The sequence below is a fragment of the Leopardus geoffroyi genome, chromosome C3 (assembly GCF_018350155.1).
Source record: "Leopardus geoffroyi isolate Oge1 chromosome C3, O.geoffroyi_Oge1_pat1.0, whole genome shotgun sequence".
Taxonomy (NCBI): domain Eukaryota; kingdom Metazoa; phylum Chordata; class Mammalia; order Carnivora; family Felidae; genus Leopardus; species Leopardus geoffroyi.
Genome location: NC_059338.1, coordinates 19,747,619 through 19,759,610, shown reverse-complemented (window position 1 = coordinate 19,759,610; position 11,992 = coordinate 19,747,619).

Here is an 11,992-nt window from a genome sequence, read left to right as displayed (position 1 = left end):
TTAACCGACTGAGCCCCCCAGGTACCCATACAGGCTCTCTTTTAAAAGGGACACACATTATTTTCAAGAGACAGTTGTCAAGTTATACTTTCATCATTTCATCTCTAATTCAAAGGCCCAAGGATGTGCAAGCTAAAGAGACAGGAGTTATTGACAACTAAAAACATGAAGACATGAAGGGTCTTGTGGCCTGAGTGAGGTGGGAGAGAGGCTCTGTGGTGAAGCACTGTATTAGGCTCTTTGTCACCCTCTCTAAAATGAAATGTAATGTAATGTAAACAGGGAAACACACTTAGATTTCAAGACTTGATTATCTGATTTTTATAGTGAGGCTAGAAATAAATTGTCTTCACAGATGAAGATCATAGCCCCCTCAGCTTCAGCTTTAGTAGCTAAACATTTATGAGGCACCCCTGGTATGAGGGTGAAATCTCAACAGAGTGCTGACACGGAAGAAGCTTTCCATGGAACAAAATACTCTAATTCTACTGATAACTAGTTGAGTGATCTTTGAGATAGTCATGTTTCTATGCCCTATTTTCTTTATTTTTCTAAGGAAGATGATCTACTACATCAATGGCTTTCAAAATCTTTTTTTTTTCTAGCCAGAGTTTACTTCATTTTTAGCAAAGTCATATATTTTAACTTCTGTTACTTAAACTTTTTAAAGTAAAGCTAGTCTAGTGAAACTGAAGGATTAAAAATCTGAAGCCCCAGGACTCAACTGGCCATATAAATCTGCAAAAAAAAAAAAAAAAAAATCCAGAAATGACTCAGATCAAACAGTCTATAATTCCACCATTACTAAAACTGATTGGCATTCAGTTTTATTTTTATGATTCAAACTCAGATAATCCTTTATTCAGGTCTGGTTTCTTGAATGACTTTTTCACAAACAAAAGCACAGTGACTACTCCATCCCACCTCTGAGAAATTATTAGAAAACAACCTGCTTCGTCCCTGAACACTTTTACCTTCCACCTAGGGAGTGCTTTTGAGCATTATCTGAGGCCTCTCTAGACACAATTCTTTCTCAGAAAGAGTGGCATCTTGCCTGCCTTCCTAGATAGACTTTTCCTCAAGGAATTTATGACCATTCACTCTGCCCAGCAGGTCAGGGCTCAAACAAACAAACAAAAGACCCTTAAGGGAGATGCTAGCAATTTAATGAGACAATTAGTTGTGGTGGCCTTGAGGTTAAGTGCTTTTGAAGATTTCAGGTTATTTCTAAGGGAAATCGTTTCTGACTGGCTACGGTTATCACTCCTCCGGCTGTCACTATCAACCTAAATCCTAATCTCATTCTTTAATGAATGACATATCAACCTATGGCAAATCTTTTTCCTCTCCCTGGAAAATTTGTTTTCCCATATCTCAAGAAGATTGGTTCCCTGTAGTCCACAACTAGGAGGCTCCAGAAATTAAGTATTTGGCTTAATTTTTCAAAAACAGTCCAGTGATCATCATTAGTTATAATCATTGAAAACTGATTATATGTCAATAATGAGAAACATTAATTTCGAGAATAAACACGTACTTAGAGAGATATGGGAGATACAAACATCAAAGCAAAATATGCGTTGGATGTAGTAAACTTAAATTGAAGGTGTAAAATCAAGGCCTTCCTCTGAAAGAGAATTTTAGTAAATATAATATTTTGCTGGAGAAAAATGGGTTTGATTTATGGCTATGTGTGTACTTGTGCAATGATATACAAGTTTGCTCTTTATCTGTTTTATTTATTTATTTATTTATTTATTTATTTATTTATTTATTTAGTATTTAATGATTTAGTCATTATGAGGAAAGAAAAGATATGATTGGTACTAAAACACACTTTGACTTCACTGAATTTTCTTAGAGAAAGTTTAGGTTAAGCACAAGATAAAATGCTACCAGCAAGTTAATGTAGTTATACTTCAGAGGTTTATCTCTTTGATAATGTCTGCTTAAGCAATATAATGTCATTTTATTCATGAAAGAACTCATTTTTTATATCTTCTGAAGCTTCAACCTCCTTTTCTATATATATTTTGAAACTTTATATGTCAGGAAGAGAAGTAAAATACTCATAGATGATCTTAGGTTAACAACAAAGGACATCTCTAGCATCAAATAGCTATATATAATAATTATGTATAATTTAAATATCTTGCTCTTTGATGAAAAGTATATGGAAATGTTTAAAGTGAAAAGAAATGAATTTTAAAAAGCAATCTTTTTAGTAGTTAATGGTACATATACATAGACTCACTCAAGAAAATTACATTTTAATTATAAGTATTGTAATCATTTAGTTTACGAAATAATTTTCCTTTTTAAGTTTTTAGAATTTTCCATTCAATTTCACTTTTACATTTGTGTTTCTGAATAGGTTTATATAAAATCCAAACTTGATTGGATTAAGAAAGCTACAAATGAAATTATCCAAGTAACATGCAATGTTTGTCCTTGGTTATAGATTGAATTAAGCAGTATCTACCAAATGATATGTAAAATATTATGTAAACTCACTTATGTAAATATTATGTAAACATAAATTTTGGAGTTTGCCCATTAAATGAAAACATGAAATATTTGTTTTTGGTTTTGAATGTGACTTTACTTTTGGGGTGAACAGTATTCTACTTATGATTATCCATCCTCATTTGGATTCAAAATGTTAAGCAGGTGTGCACACAGTGCTTTAGGATTTATCACTAAAAAATGTTTTCCCTATCCTGGTTTGAACTCAGAAAGTATTATAAGTCATATAAAACTAAGATTCAAGGTACACATACTAAATGTATTTGTATTTATAAAGTGTCCTGAATATGAGAATGTAACTAATCAGCATAACTATATCAGATACTTTTTCATAAGTATCAAACAGAAATGGTGGTTAAACCAATTTGAGCCTTACTCATCAAACTTAGGAAAAAAAATCAGACATAAAGAGATATAAACAAGCAACGGTTTTAGGTATCCTTGCAGAAGGTGTATCTTCTGTGATGGTCAGATAGAAGAGTAATTAGTATACAAAGGAGTGACTCAAAATGTAGTCCACAGATTTTTGTCTGTGAATATTTTCCTTCAACTGTCAGTTGAAGGAAACTGTCAGTTGTCAGTCCTGATGAGTTAGGTAGAAATTCTAGAGTGTTGTACTCTCTTGCTAGATAACCATCTAACCACATAAAATTAGGAGTTTTGTTGCAGCAATGAGTGTAGAGGAATAGATTTGTGGATATAAATAGCAGACATCGCCATACTTGGCAAGTATAGCTGGCCGGATGTCCAAGAGTAAAAGTTTATATTTATAAGATAGAGCCCTGTACAACACAAGGAAATAAACATGCATGGAAATTAGTCATAATATAACAACTTTCCTAACAAATTTTCTCACAAGGAGTGTTTTCAGTGCTGGGAGAAATATTTTTTAAAGAATTGAGTTAATCTATTATTTTAATATTTTTAAGTGTTACTTATGTTGAAATTTATTTAGTAATATTGATGTGTTTCTGTAAGTCATGAAATTACCTCCATAATTTTTACTTGGTGGTTAAGGACAGCCATGTGTACCACTGCAGGTGATGGAGTTGGAATTACTGATTATCTTATGAAGACTATGAGTGTTTTACGCAATATTGAGGATCACAAAAAGTATTCAATTCAAGATGCACTTATTTCATTATTGATATGCTAATTGTATGATCAACATCTGAGTGAGAATTCACATAGTTTATTCAACTTATTTCTTCCTGTTGAGGGACATATAATTTGTTTACCTGACACTTCTCCTTGGAGAGGAAATATATGCAAGGAGTAAGAAAAGTCCTTGAATAGTTTCATTGAGAACATTTGGGAAGAATATTTTTAAATAATGTTATACACTATAATACTTACTAAAAAATAGTTTTCATCCAGTCACATAGACAGGTAAGCCCTAAATATGTGGCTTAGGCTGCTTGATGGCAATTAGTGCAGTACTCACAAGGATAAATGTAGCACAAGTTTATAGTACACTTTATTCAACAAATTGACAATAATCAACTAGGAAGTTACAAATATTGAATTATTTGAATAATGTATTTGAAGAATAGATGTAAAAAATTTTATTTTTTTTGCTTTGAATTAAAAAATTGAATAATTACTTATTGTTTTTATTTCTCATAGCATAACACTTAAGCCTCTCTAAAAGTTTAGCTTTGACCTATGGAAAAAAGTATGAAATGTTGAAAATGAGAGCCATTGCCTTTTTATTTTAGTTTTATAGTCCTATAAGACTTAAAACGGTAACACCGATGCAGATGAAATTAATTTAAATAAATACACATATACATATATGCCTATATATTTTCCCTTCATGATGAAAATCCTAGATCTAATTATCTTAGCTCTTCTTTTTTTATTTTATTTTTATTTTTTCTTATGTTTATTTATGTTTGAGAGAGACAGAGAGAGAGAGAGAGAGAGCACAAGTGGAGGAGGGGCATAGAGAGAGGGACACACAGAATCCAAAGCAGGCTCCAGGCTCCAAGCCGTCAGCACACAACCTGACAAGAGGCTCAAACTCACAAATCACGAGATAATGACCTGAGCCAAAGTTGAACACTTAACCAACTGAGCCACCCAGGCACCATTGTCTTATGGGAAAAATTCTAGTTTTCCCATAAATTTATAAAACTGTATGGAATCTGTCATTGCATATCATACTTATATTCTACAGCTTTATAATTTCTTTCTTCATTCAACATGTTTGTCAATAACCTACAGACTTTAACTCTTAAAAAAAAAAAAGCTTGTTAGGGAATATTCACTGAAAGAATGTCAAAGGAAATATTTAGCATTAGAAAGCAAAATATACGTATGTGACTATATATAAGTGTATGCCCTTTTCATATCAAATAAAAAGTATATAGTGGAACGAGGATGTTTAGAAGAAAGCTTGATGAAATGTAAAATGAAAAAAGGGGGGGCTGGTCAAAGAAAAATTGCAAACGTCACATGAGTTAATATTTTCTTCATTTGTAATATTTAATAGAATATTTTTCATCTTAAACATTAAATCTACAGTAAAAGAGAGGAACCAAGAAAAAAATAAAAAGAAAGTGAAAGAATGGATACAATAGAAAAGAATAGAATGGGATAGAATAGAATAGAATAGAATAGAATAGAATAGAATAGAAATGGCCATCTGGTGGAAATTGCTTAATTTGGTGCAAGAGTGTTGAAACAGTGAACATTTCAGCTAATCTTAGAAGCTAGACAAAGCCCTATTGCTGTTGTTGACTTAACATTTCTGAAAGTCACATCGGTATTTATATTGAAGATTATAAAATAAAAGAGTTCATGATATTTTTATAATGTCCTTTTAACTGCCCTTTGAGATTTGAGGTATTTTATCAGCCATTTTGGGTTTCCATTACTTTGTCCATTTGTAAGCTTTTTCAGTTTGAAAACCAGAATCTCAAATACAGTGGTCCATCATAACTCACTTGGGAATAGAAAACAATTTATTATGTTTGAATAGATTTTGAATTAAAGTATAGCAACTCAATTCTTCCTTTATTAGGGGTCATGAGATATATTAGCTTTATTTTCTTAACATTGTATATAAATATCTCCTCAAAGCTGCAAATGCATTTCATTTCTAAAACAAAAATGTCATTGTTTCTTTGGATAACCTAATATTGTAACTTAATAATGATATAGACCAGTACTTCTAAAATATGTGTCCTGATGGAATACAAGAATGGCAACACACTGCTATTAAAAAATGGGCCCTTGCATGCCATCTGGACACTCTGAAAACCTTATCTAGTGAGGTTCTGTGAGATGACACTCACTGAATCCCTATGCAAAGAATCATCAGTATAAACACAGGTTTTATTCAGGCAAAGTCAGCTTTCCTTCACCCTGGCTCCATTTGTGCAGTACAGGTTCAATGTAGAAAACTTGGGGGGGGGGTGTGGGCAGGAGAAAAATCATTTAGCAAAACATCACTCAAAAATCTTCATTACCAACATTTTTGCACACTTCGCTTTCAGCCTACATGTATGTATATATACAAACTGGAAAACTGAAATATATGATACTGTACATCTAACTTATGAACTATTCTTGCATTTCATTTATATACTACACTGAACTTTCGAGGTCAATTTCATCTTAGTATAAGTTGCTTTATCAGATACTTCCCCAGATAATTTTTGGATAGGTTCTGAGGAAGAGGCTAGAAGATCATAACTGCCTGAAGCAAGTGAAGGGAGCACCAATACCTGGAGAACAGAAGTTTTAAGTGGGAAAAAGCTCCCTATTTCATAAACTTTTATATATCTGACATTTGCTTAGTAAGAGAAATATAGATCATTGTTATTAGAAGACTTTTGTGCATGTGGGAAACTCGGTTAAAGACCATAAACTCCCATCTTTGCAAACACTACATAATACCTTTCATGTGTTGATGGAGCTCAATATATAAACTGAACATGAAAATGAATAGGTATATTCCCTTCTTGACAAAAGAGGCTAATGGAACTTGCCCAGCTAAAACTTTTCACATTAAATTGAAATTATACCTCTAAATCTTGGAGGTAGTGAAAGCCAGGCATACCTCTTCTATGTTAAGACACTGCAAAAATATTGGCCAAAGCAAAGATTTATAAGATGTCACTGAAAGCATTCACTCTAACAATAAAGAAGACAGCAGGATAGTGAAATGATGGTTGAGATTCAAAATAAATCACATGGCACCGTAATAATTCCATAGCAGTTAGATCTACTTTACCACAGTGCATCTGGCATCCTATCATGCTGTATTTCAAGGGAATAATTGTTCTTCATAGGGATAACAGTTCAATGTTCAGACTTTGAAGTTAAAAAGAAATATTAAGAAAAAATTCACTACAAAAAAATGGAAAGGTTCAGTTAGGGGAATACACTTTTAAGTTTTAGAGAAGATTGATATTTTGTCAACATACTCTTTAAAAAGAAAAAAAGAAGAGTAAACGGATTGTGAGGAAAATTGTTTTTTGCTACAAGAAAATGAAGACTTGTATAAAAGTATTCTCAATAAATAGGCAACTATTGCTGACCAAAGCCTGTTTAGTTAAAATTATCATGGAATGGATTCTCCCTTATAGCCTTCAGGAAAAAAAACAAAAACAAAAACCAAAAAAACAAAAAACAAAAAACAAAAAACAAAAAACAAAAAACAGAACAAAACAAAAAACTTGCCAAACCCTAATTTCCAGATTTTTGCCTCCTAGGAAACAAATATTATAATTAAGTCAAGGAATTGTCAGGAGGTTACCCATAAACTGAAACAAGATGTGTAAAAATACAGTCTGCACACGCACTGAGCCATGTACCTGTAACTAATTTTCAAGGGTTTATAGAGTAGTTAATAACAGGTATCAATAAGAAGAAGCTGACTTTGAGAATGGGTTGTGGTCACATGCATGTAAATGGGGCACATAGTTAGCTAGGTAATAAACATGATGGAACCCCAGATTTGATGACTCCCTGGGCTGAGGTATCTGTACACTCATAACTTTTCATTGTACTTGGCCCAAGTGCAGAATAACTGAGGCTGGAATGGAAAATCAGGGACTTCTTTGTTGGTATTGCTCTGGATGTTGATAATTCAGAATGTTCAATCTGAAGCCAGAACCAAATTGCTTGTAAAGAAAACTAGGCATTTCATAACTCTATAGAAATAAGCACCTGTGAGTTAGGCGTTTTACAGTTAGAAAAAAATAACTAAGCTTGAAATATGTTAACTTATGTAGGGGAAATTTTTGATGGGGAAGTCATTTTAGGAGCATTTGGACAGTCAAAGGGTGGCATGAAAGTGATGGGGCATGGGGGTACCTAAAAATAGGGAGCTAATATTAGAAAGTGATATTTCTGCAGATAAATATATTTCATGCTGCTTCTCAAAAGATACAGATGATCTAGTGTTTGCCAATAAAAATAACTTAGCCTAAGCAGAAAAAAAAAAAAATAGACAGGCTTGATTACTTGTTGGTATATAATATGCAATTAATGGCCTTCCCATGAACTAATTTTTATTATATTTAAATTGTTTATCAATGATGATCATCAACTGAGATACTTGGAAACTTCAGATGCCCTTAGAAGAATTAGTTTCTTTAAATTGTTATATGTTCTTTTCTAAATGTTTTTGTCACAAAAACAAAGAAGATTCTGCTTCTTCATCTTCCATTACATAGTCAGCAATTATGTTACCACATGCACGTGCACACACACACACACACACACACACACCCTAACCTATCATTATTTCTAATACAGTGCATTTTCCTGAGGTGAGGAAACTTCTAGAACTCCAAATTATGAGATAATATGAAATATCAGTGTAGTGAGGAGAAAGTGAATGACCTTAATGAACAGAGAGGGAATCCTTTAATCATTCAAGCACTTTAAACCTCTTAGTTTTCAGCAAACTTAAGGATGATAAAAAGACATTTTTACCTGATAGATCTCTATATGACCTTGGCTTGTTACTCAAAATAAGTTCAAGAAATTGAATGACATTATTCAAAGCCTATTGCCATTCACCTATTAATACAAAGACATTTTTCTATACCTACATAAAAATAGAAAAATGAAAATAAAATTTATTTTGCTACTTTTTTACTCGGACAATAAGTAACAATCATGAACAAATAAAGGGCTAATAAACATTCCAATTCCATTTCATTAATGGTCAAATTTTCAGTAACAGTTCACTTTTTATAATAAATACCAATTAAAAATTTTAATATATTTATTTTGATCAATTTTGTACCATTAATAATTTTAATGGTTATCCAATCCTTTATTTTTTTAAGTTTTTTTAAATAATCTCTACCCCCAATGTGGGGCTCAAACTCAAGACCCTGAGATCAAGAGTCACCTGCTCTTCCAACTGAGCCAGCCAGGCCCCCGATGGTTATTCAATTCTGAAGGAAAAAGTGTTATAACACATAGAGCATCATGGTAATGAAATATTAAAATTATTTTCAATATCAACAAATTTTTCAGCCTAAGTATGATATTTTGATAATTCATAAGTCATTCAGAAAAAGAAAAATGCCATATTATTTCACTCATGTGGGGAATTTAAGAAACAAAACAAATGAGCAAAGGGGGAAAAAAAAAGGCAAACCAAGGCAGAGTCTTTTTTTTTTAATGTTAATTTATTTTCGAGAGAGAGAAAGACAGAATGTGAACAGGGGAGAGGCAGAGAGAGGGAGATACAGAATCCAAAGCAGGCTCCAGGCTCAGCTGTCAGCACAGAGCCCTATGCAGGGCTCAAACTGACAAACCAAGAGATCATGACCTGAGCCGAAGTTGGTCACTTAACTGACCGAGCTACTCAGGTGTCCCAATACAGACTCTTAACTACAGAGAACAAACTGATGGTTACCAGAGGGGAGGGGTTGGGGGGATGGGTAAAATAGGTGATGGGGATTGAGGAGTGCACTTGTGATAATCACAGGGTGATGTACGGAAGTGTTTAATTACTATATTGTACACCTGAAACTAATATTACAACATGTCAACTAACTGGAATTGAAATAAAAACTTTAAAGAGAGAGATTTTTTTTAAGCCCAAATTTATAGGATTAAAATTCTCTGGAGAAAGAATCAAACAGTAAAAGAAGGCATGTGAAATGTCTGCCTGTCAGGAAGGAGCCTATTCATAAATTTTAGACGGAGGATTATTGGTATCAAATGTATTTGGTATTTTGATTCTATCAATGTATTTAAGTTGGTTATTGTGCTAACTTTATTTAAAAATACAATACATAAAAAAATACAATACATGGAATATTTTACCAATTACACTATTTGCAATTATTTCAAGTTATAGTGGAAAATGTCTTAGAAATTAAATTAAAACATATAAAAGGTATAGGAGAATGAGAGCAAAAGTATCTTAAGACTACTGAAAACATCTTGAAAAATGTAAAAAAGGTCAATAATTCCTTCTCTTTTTTTACCTTTTTTATTGATATGTAATTGACATATAACATATATTAGTTTCTGGTGTGTCACAAAATGATTTGATATATGTTCATAATGCAAAATGATTACCACGTAAGTCTAGCTAACATTTGTCACCATAGATACAATTTTTTTCCCGTGATGAGAACTTTTCAGATTTACTCTCTAAGAAACTTACAAATACACAATGCAGTATTATTAACTATAGTCTGTTGCTGCTGTAAATTACATTTCCAGGACTATTTTATAACAGGAAGTTTGTTTCTTTTGATCAGCTTTAACCATTGCATCCACCCCCACCAGTGAAAATAACCCCAATCTATTTTCTGTATCTATGAATTTATTCTTTCTTTCTCCCTCCCTCCCTCTTTCTTTTTTTCCTTCCTTCCTCCCTTCCTTCCTTCCTTCCTTCCTTCCTTCCTTCCTTCCTTTTTCTTTTTTTTCTTTTCTTTTTCTTGTTTTTCTTTTTCTTCTTTCCTTCTCTTCTCTTTTCTTTTCTTCTTTCTTTTTCTTTCTTTCTTTTGTTCTTTCTTTCATTCATATTATTGTAAATGGAAGGATTTCCTTTTCTGACTGAAATATTCCATTGGTAAATATGATATAGATAATATATGATAAACATTATGCATCCATCCTTCCATGGTTGGAAAGTTGTTCCCGTGTCTTGGATATTGTAAATTGTAAATATTGTAAATATTTAAAATTTATTGTAAATATTTATTGTAAATATTGTAAATAATACTGCAAAGAATATGGAAGTACATATAACTTTTTGAGTTAGAGTTTTTGTTTCCTTTGGGTAAATATCTAGTGGTAGAATTGCTGACTCATAAAGTAGTCCTAATTTTTAATTGTTTGAAGAACCTTTACGCTGTTTTCCATAGTGATTGCACCAACCTACATTCCCACCAGCAGTGCACAGGGATTCTCATTTCTTCATTTTCGTGCTAATTTGTGTTATTTCTTATCTTTTTTAATAGTTATTCTAGCAGGTGTAATGTGATATCTCATTGTGGTTTTGATTTGCATTACCCTGATGATTAGTGATGTTGAGCATCTTTTCATGTACATGTCCATCTGTATGTTTTCTTTGGGGGAAAAATGTCTATTCAGTTCCTCTGCCCATTTTCTTCTTGTTTGTTGTTGTTGTTACTGGATTGTATGAGCCCTGTATGTATTTTGGATAGTAATTCCTTTTAAAATTTATGATTTGCAAATATTTTCTCTCATTCAGTAGATTGCCTTTACATTTTATTGGGGATTCCCGTCTCTGTGCAGAAGCTTTTTAGTTTTATGTAGTCCCACCTATTTATTTTTGCTCCTCTTGCCTTTCCTTTTGATGTCAAAGCCAAAAAAGTATCAACAAGATTGATGTCAAGGAGCTAACTGCCTATGTTTTCTTCTAGGGGTTTATGGTTTCAGGTATTATATTCAAGTCTTTAATCCATTTTGAGTTACCTTTTCTGTATGGTATAGGATAGTGGTCCAGTTCCATTCTTTTGCATGTGACTGTCTACTTTTCACAGTACCATTTATTGAAGAGACTGTCCTTTCTCTATTGTTTATTCTTAACTCCTCTGTCATAGATTTGTCCATATATTTATGGGTTTACATCCAGGCTTTTTATTTTGATGCATTGATCTATGTGTCTGTTTTTATGCTAATTCCATTTTGTTTTGATTACCATAGTTTGTAATACAGTTTGAGATCAGAAGCGTGATTCTTCCAGCTTTGTTCTCAAGATTCCTTTGGCTATTCCTTTGTGGTTCCATAAAATTTTAAAATTTAATTAAGAACATCATATTACACAAATAACATATTCATGTTTCAGTGACTTACAAAGTATCTGCAATGCACCAAAAGTAATTCCACACTCTGGAAAAATAAAGCACGGTCTTTGTCTTTAAAGGACATAGGAACTCTAATGGAGAGCTAATAATTTAAACAATACACAACATATGATCAATTAGGTGTCAAAGATGTGTACACATTGCACAAA